Source organism: Corvus hawaiiensis, chromosome 3, assembly GCF_020740725.1.
Source record: "Corvus hawaiiensis isolate bCorHaw1 chromosome 3, bCorHaw1.pri.cur, whole genome shotgun sequence".
NCBI lineage: Eukaryota > Metazoa > Chordata > Aves > Passeriformes > Corvidae > Corvus > Corvus hawaiiensis.
Window position 1 is genome coordinate 69521555 of NC_063215.1, and position 6065 is coordinate 69527619.

Genomic DNA, 6065 nt, shown 5'->3' on the forward strand with positions numbered 1-6065 from the left:
CATGAGCTTCACTTCTGGCCCTGGGGCTCTGGACTAAATGAAACAGAACAGCCAGCTAGCATGGCCAGGGGCTGAATTTCATTTTGTTAATGGACCCTACAGCTCCCCTGATGGATCTCACCAGGGAGTGCTTTTCTGGCAGCCCCACAGCCATGGCCGCCAAGCTCCACACTGCAAATGTGGCATTTGCACTGAAGAAAAAGGCTTTGCCGTTTTTCAAGGCAACTGTGATGTGTCCCAGTTCTCAGTGCTTCCTGAAAAAACAGTAGGGTTGAGTGATGGAGAGAGATACTTTACTGTTGACAGGATTTACTATTTGCACCCAACACAACTGTCAGGCATAGCTGTGCCATGTGATGCCATGCTTGGAAACCTGAATTCCGACTTAAGGAGCCCAGCCGTGTTCAAAGTGGACATAAGGTAAGTAGCACGCAAAGGTATGTCTTACATAGATGCATGGGAGAGCGTGTCATCCATCTCCTGATCTATTGCTTCATGTTGGTTTTCCTTCTCTTTTATTTCATTTCCCATCTTTTCATCCTGTTCTTTTCCTGGGCCAGTCCCTGTATCCTGGTAGCAGGGTTGAACCTATTGATAATTTGATTGCACACAGTGCTTGACTTCAAGACTTGAGTCAGCGCATAGATCTCAGTTGTTCATCAGTCTGTCACCCCATGGCCAACATGCTTCTCTCTTGGTTTTTGAAACACCCATTAGTCACAGTACTGGCCCAGAAGGTGGTGGGCTGCCACGTGGTGATTTCTGCTCAGTATCTTTTCATTTCACATGTGAAATTTATCTCATGAGCCTGAGACCAAATGCATTAGTAATCCTTCAGAGCAGGGATTGCATCACCCCCAGCTGGAGGTGTCCTTGTTGCTGGTTTACAGGGCTACACTCCATGATGCTCCCATTCTCTGCGGAGCTGTTAATGAGCTGTGAATCCGGTGTTCTGGCACCAGAATGGCACACCCCTCGGGCTGACAGGGAATGGCTGATCTTGGCACTCCCCATTGTTTGGTCACAGCTGCTGTTTCCTGACTAGTGCGGAAGGGCTTTCACTCCTGTGGCTGAAAGGAAGACGCTGGTGGTTGGCAAGTGGTGATTTGTATTTTTTTTGAATTCTGATTTTATAACTCCAGATGAGTCTCAGGAAGGTAACAGCTCATTTCACATCACAATTGGCTTCTGCTGTTACTGCCATGACCTAATTGTTTTTATTTTCATTGTAAGAGTAAAAGCATTTAAACCCAACCCTGTAAAGACCAATGAATAAAACACACCAGTGAAAAAGCTGTGGCTGAGGGCTTGAGGCAGGTGGCATAATTTAGATTGCTCAGAGGCTCGTTTTGTCAGTCATTATTCATCTGTTAGCAATTCCTGTGTGATCCTCTAAAGCATCAGCCGTCGCTCATGTTTGACAGGGCCTGCTTTCTGTGGGATTTCTCCCCTGCAAGCCCTCCTGTTGTGAGTTTAGCTACAAAAGCTGCTCTGTACCTGCAAGTTCTGTCAGCTGCCTCTGGTTGGTTTTCCTGTGGTGGTTTGAGGGGGTGCCTGCCAGCTGTCAGGACACAGGCACAGTTAGCTCTCTCTGCATGTCCTTTAGCAGTAATGTGAGCCAGCATGCTTGCTGACCTTTTCCAGATGTTTTGTCGCAAGCCTCCAGTACCTGGGTCAACGGAGTTTTCTTTTCCTGCCCTTTCAGCCCTTTCCAGTCAGGAGGAGATCAGCCTGCTGCAGTGCTGTGAGGGGTTGTACCGCGTTACGGGCATGGGTAGCTCCCAAACCAAGTGTTTCCTCATTCTCTTGACTTCCCTGCCAGCGTGCTTGATGGTGCAGGGCTTGATGTAATGTACGCGAGCTGCTGAGTCACCCCTGAGCTGGCAAGGTTTTACTGTACTCTTAACCCAATATAGAGTGTTTGGTCCCCAGGCAGGCAGGAGCAAAGCTCGTGCTTCCTGCTTCCTTCAGAATCACGTCAAGGCCAGCCTGGGGAACCTTTGCTTTCAGAGCAGGTTACCCTGTGCTTCAGAGGCCAAGTACTGCAGAGCAGCATTTCCACACTGGGCCGTGGTAGCACCCCGGGGATGCTCCAGCAAAAGCCTCTGTGTTTAGAATCATAAATATGCTGAGTTGGAAGGGATACATCAGAATCATTGAGTCTAACTCCTGGCCCTGCACAGGACACACCATGTACCTGAGGGTGCTGTCCAAATGTCTCTTGAACTCCCGTCAGGCTCGGTGCTGTGACCACTGCCCTGGAGAGCCTGTTCCAGTGCCCAACCACCCTCTGGGTGAAGAACCTTTTCCTGATATCCAACCTAAACCTCCCCTGACTCAGCTTCATGCTGTTTCCTCGGGTCCTGTCGCTGGTCTCAAGAGTGAAGGGATCAGTGTCTGCCCCTCTGCTTTGCCTCGTGAGGATGTTGAAGATTACAGCGAGGTCTCCCTTCAGTCTCCTCCAGGCTGAACAGACCAAGTGACCTCAGCTGCTCCTCATACGGCTTCCCCTCAGACCCTTCACCATCCTCGTGGCCCTTCTTTGGATTCTCTCTAATAGCTCTATGTTTTTTTTATATCGTGGTATCAAAACTGCATAACACTCAAGGTGAAGGTGCACCTTGTGGGTCCTTTTGGATCTCAGCTCAGTGTCAATACAACATAACATAATGTTTATACATCATTTATATATATTTATATAGAGATATTATATATACACATATATAGATATACATAATAAAGTAAAAATATTAAAATATGTAAAATATATTTTTATAAATGAGACATACACATTTTATACATCATGAAGTTGTCTGTGACCTCTGGAAGATTTGCTTTGGAAGTTGTTCAGGAAGGATGGGGATGACTTCTGTTTTTCGGATTCTTTTATGTATGGTGGAGTTTAGAAAGCATGTGTAACTTTTGTAGTATCAGGGCTAATGGCTGTGATGTAAATCTGCCTTGAAGTGGGATGAACTGCATTAGCCAGAATGTTAAAAAAACTGCATTGAGCCCTGAAAACCAAGAGCTGGGCACCACAAATGCAGCATTTAAAGCAGGCCTGAATAAATGAAATAAAGTATGGCACCGCACTGGGAATCATCTGCTGGCTTGTGGACAAATACAGGCTCCATCAGGAGGCTCAGGAAATCCTGCCTTCAAGCCAGTTTTGCTGCTCCACTGGTGATGTGATAGCTGGACCCACAGGGTTATTTGTGCCTCTGGCAAGGAGCTTAGAAACAGGGCTGCAGGCAGGTTTCAGATAGCTGTGAGCTCAAGCCTGTAAGTGCTGAGTTGCACATCCAGCCTCTGCCTGGCGAGTGGAGAATTTTATTTTCAGTTCTGTGGAGATGTGGGTGCACAACCCAACTTCCTGGCTTTGGGCAACTGTACAGCTATGGTGACCCTGCTCCCCAAAAATGCAAGGCAAGGAGGTGTAAAAGGAATGCAATAGGAACCTGTGCTGGTTTGTTTTGGAAGAAAGTTCCCCCCCCCCCCCCCAAATGCTGCCTTACAGTTGCATGCTGGGAATATTTGTTGTGTATCTGCCTAACTGCTGATTGACACATACAAGATAATAAACTTAATTAGTTAAAATCCCCTGTGTTCTGATTGTCTGCCAATGTCCCAAGTACACCTGGAAAGACGTGGGAGATAACATTTGTAAGGCAATGCTATCTGGGCTTGCAGAGTGTTTTTCCAATTAATTTCTGCCTAAGGATTGGCTGTGATACTTATCCACTGGCAAACCTAGTTTCAGATTTCAGCTTTAAAATATAATTGGCAGCTCAGCAAATTCATAAAATTGATCCCCATTCACACTTATTTTTGGCTTGCGTTAAGAATGTGCCAACCTGGAACTCTAAACTTAACCCCGAGTGACTTTCCCAGGGCTGCTGCCCTGAAAGGAAAGCCTGGCAGCAGCGCCTGGGCCCCAGCCAAGATAAATCCTGAGCCGCCGATGGCAGGGCAGCCACAGCTTGAACTGCAGGTGAGGGGACAATAAATAGACAGAATAAAGGGTGGGTTTTGTAAAATGCCCCCTTTCTGAAAGCTGGTATTCTGCATTTGTCTCTCCCTGCTCCACAGCCTGACACTGCTGCAGCTTCTAAGTCCGTCTGAGCTGCTGTGTGCCCTTGCAGGGCTGCTTAAACATAAACCACAGGCTAAAGTCCAGATGTGAGTAAATGGTTAACAACGCCACGTGTTTCAGATGGCAGAAGCAGCAGAATTGGTTCGGCCGGTGTGATCAAGGCTCCCCCGCACGTCCTCGGTTTCCTTCAGGCTGCGGGAGCCTCTCGGGCCGGGAGGAGGAGGAGTGTCCGTGCTGAGCCGAGCCGAGCCTCTGCCGCAGAGCCCCGCGACGCGCGGAGTCCTGGCGCTCCTGCGGCTCCCGGGGCAACTTCTGCTGCCAGGGCTTACCCGAGCGCGTGGGGCCGCCTTGGGAAAGCCGGCCATGGAGCAGCAAATCCTGCTTCTGGTGCTACCACATTGACACCTTGTGGTGGACTTGGCCATCACGTTTTTTAAAAACACGTTATTGGTGTTATGTCTTAGGGATGTCAACTGCTGGACATTCCCTAGAGGCTTCCATTTGGCTGTTGACAAATTCAAACATTAGAAGATTGAAGAGCAAAGTGCAGAGGCTGACCTAAACCAGTGTCTTACAAATAACATCCCCAGTTGCTTATCAATTTCATAGAAGATGAACAGAAATAACCTCTCGAGAATATTTTTTCTACTTTCCTACTGATGTAGAAAATTGGATTCTCTGCCCCTTTTTTCCATAATATTGTTTATTTGACTTCAGCTTAAATTGAGATTGACTTTTTTCACCTTCTGCAAGGCTTAAACATGACCTAAGGAAGATGCTCTGAAGATTTAAAGATCTTCCATCTGCTTCTTTAAGTGAAGCCAGTGCTCCAAATCCACCACATGTCATACATTACGTTATGAACAAAAGGATATGAAGTTCTCCGAGAATGTTTCCCTGCTGGAAATAACGTTTTTACAAGCTTCTGTATTCACTTCAGCCTCTTCCTAACAGGACCTCCTGTGGGGAGAACTCAGTATTTCTCATTCTGATGATGGTTTTGAGTAACACTTATAATTGTCTGCCAGTGGCTGTGTATATTTTGGCAATAACAAATCATAGTCAAGTTTGCTTCCCTGCTAAAAATTTCCTTAGCACCACTTTTGGAGCAGTGGCGGGGGTGGACTGCAACCTTTGCCAGGGCATCATGGCACTTCTTATGATTTTGGTTTCCCTGTAGCTGGAGAATGTGGTTTTATTTATGAGGTGCATTTTGCCATTTACCATTTCAAGTACTAAAAGCCATCACATTCCTCTGGGATTCTCCTGCTGCCCCCTTTGGCACACCTTGCTTGTTCTTTAGTCCTCTTAGGCGGTTCTGGTCTCTGCACAGCTCTCCTCCTGACCATGCCAGGAGAACTTCAATTCCTGTAATAAAATGAAATCTAATCTGGAAACCAAATCAACAGATGGTGAACTTACCTTTGTCTTGACTTTATGTTCAGTGCTTCAGCTCATTTGGTTACTACAGTTGATGCTTCTTCTTATTTAGCACTTTATTCACTTGTTTGGAGTCTCGGCAGATATTAAATTACAGATTCTAAATTCAGCAAGCTGAGAGCCACAGGAGAGCTGGGCCTGCTTTGCTCAGTCGTGTAAGTCTGTGGATGGGTGGCAGATACCTTTTGCAGTGTTACTTTGCACAGCAGCTCCTTTCCAAGGTTCATCCTACCATATGTGACATTCAGTACTTGCTTCTTCAAGCTCTACCACTCATTAATTGCATTTAAATATTTTTTGTTCTTTTCTTGAGAAAATCTACCTGTTTGTCCAGGTAGATTTTTATGTTTCTTATGCCATCCCTGTTTTGCTGCCTGCTCCTAGTTTATGTTTTTCTTCTGCCATTAAGTGTGCTGATGCCCATTTGTCTTTTGTGTGGAACCACTAGTGTCAGTAATTCCCTTCAATGCCTGAACTAGGAAATGGTAGGTGAAGGAGGAATGTGGCTTTTACAGAAGGATTTAAGGTAATT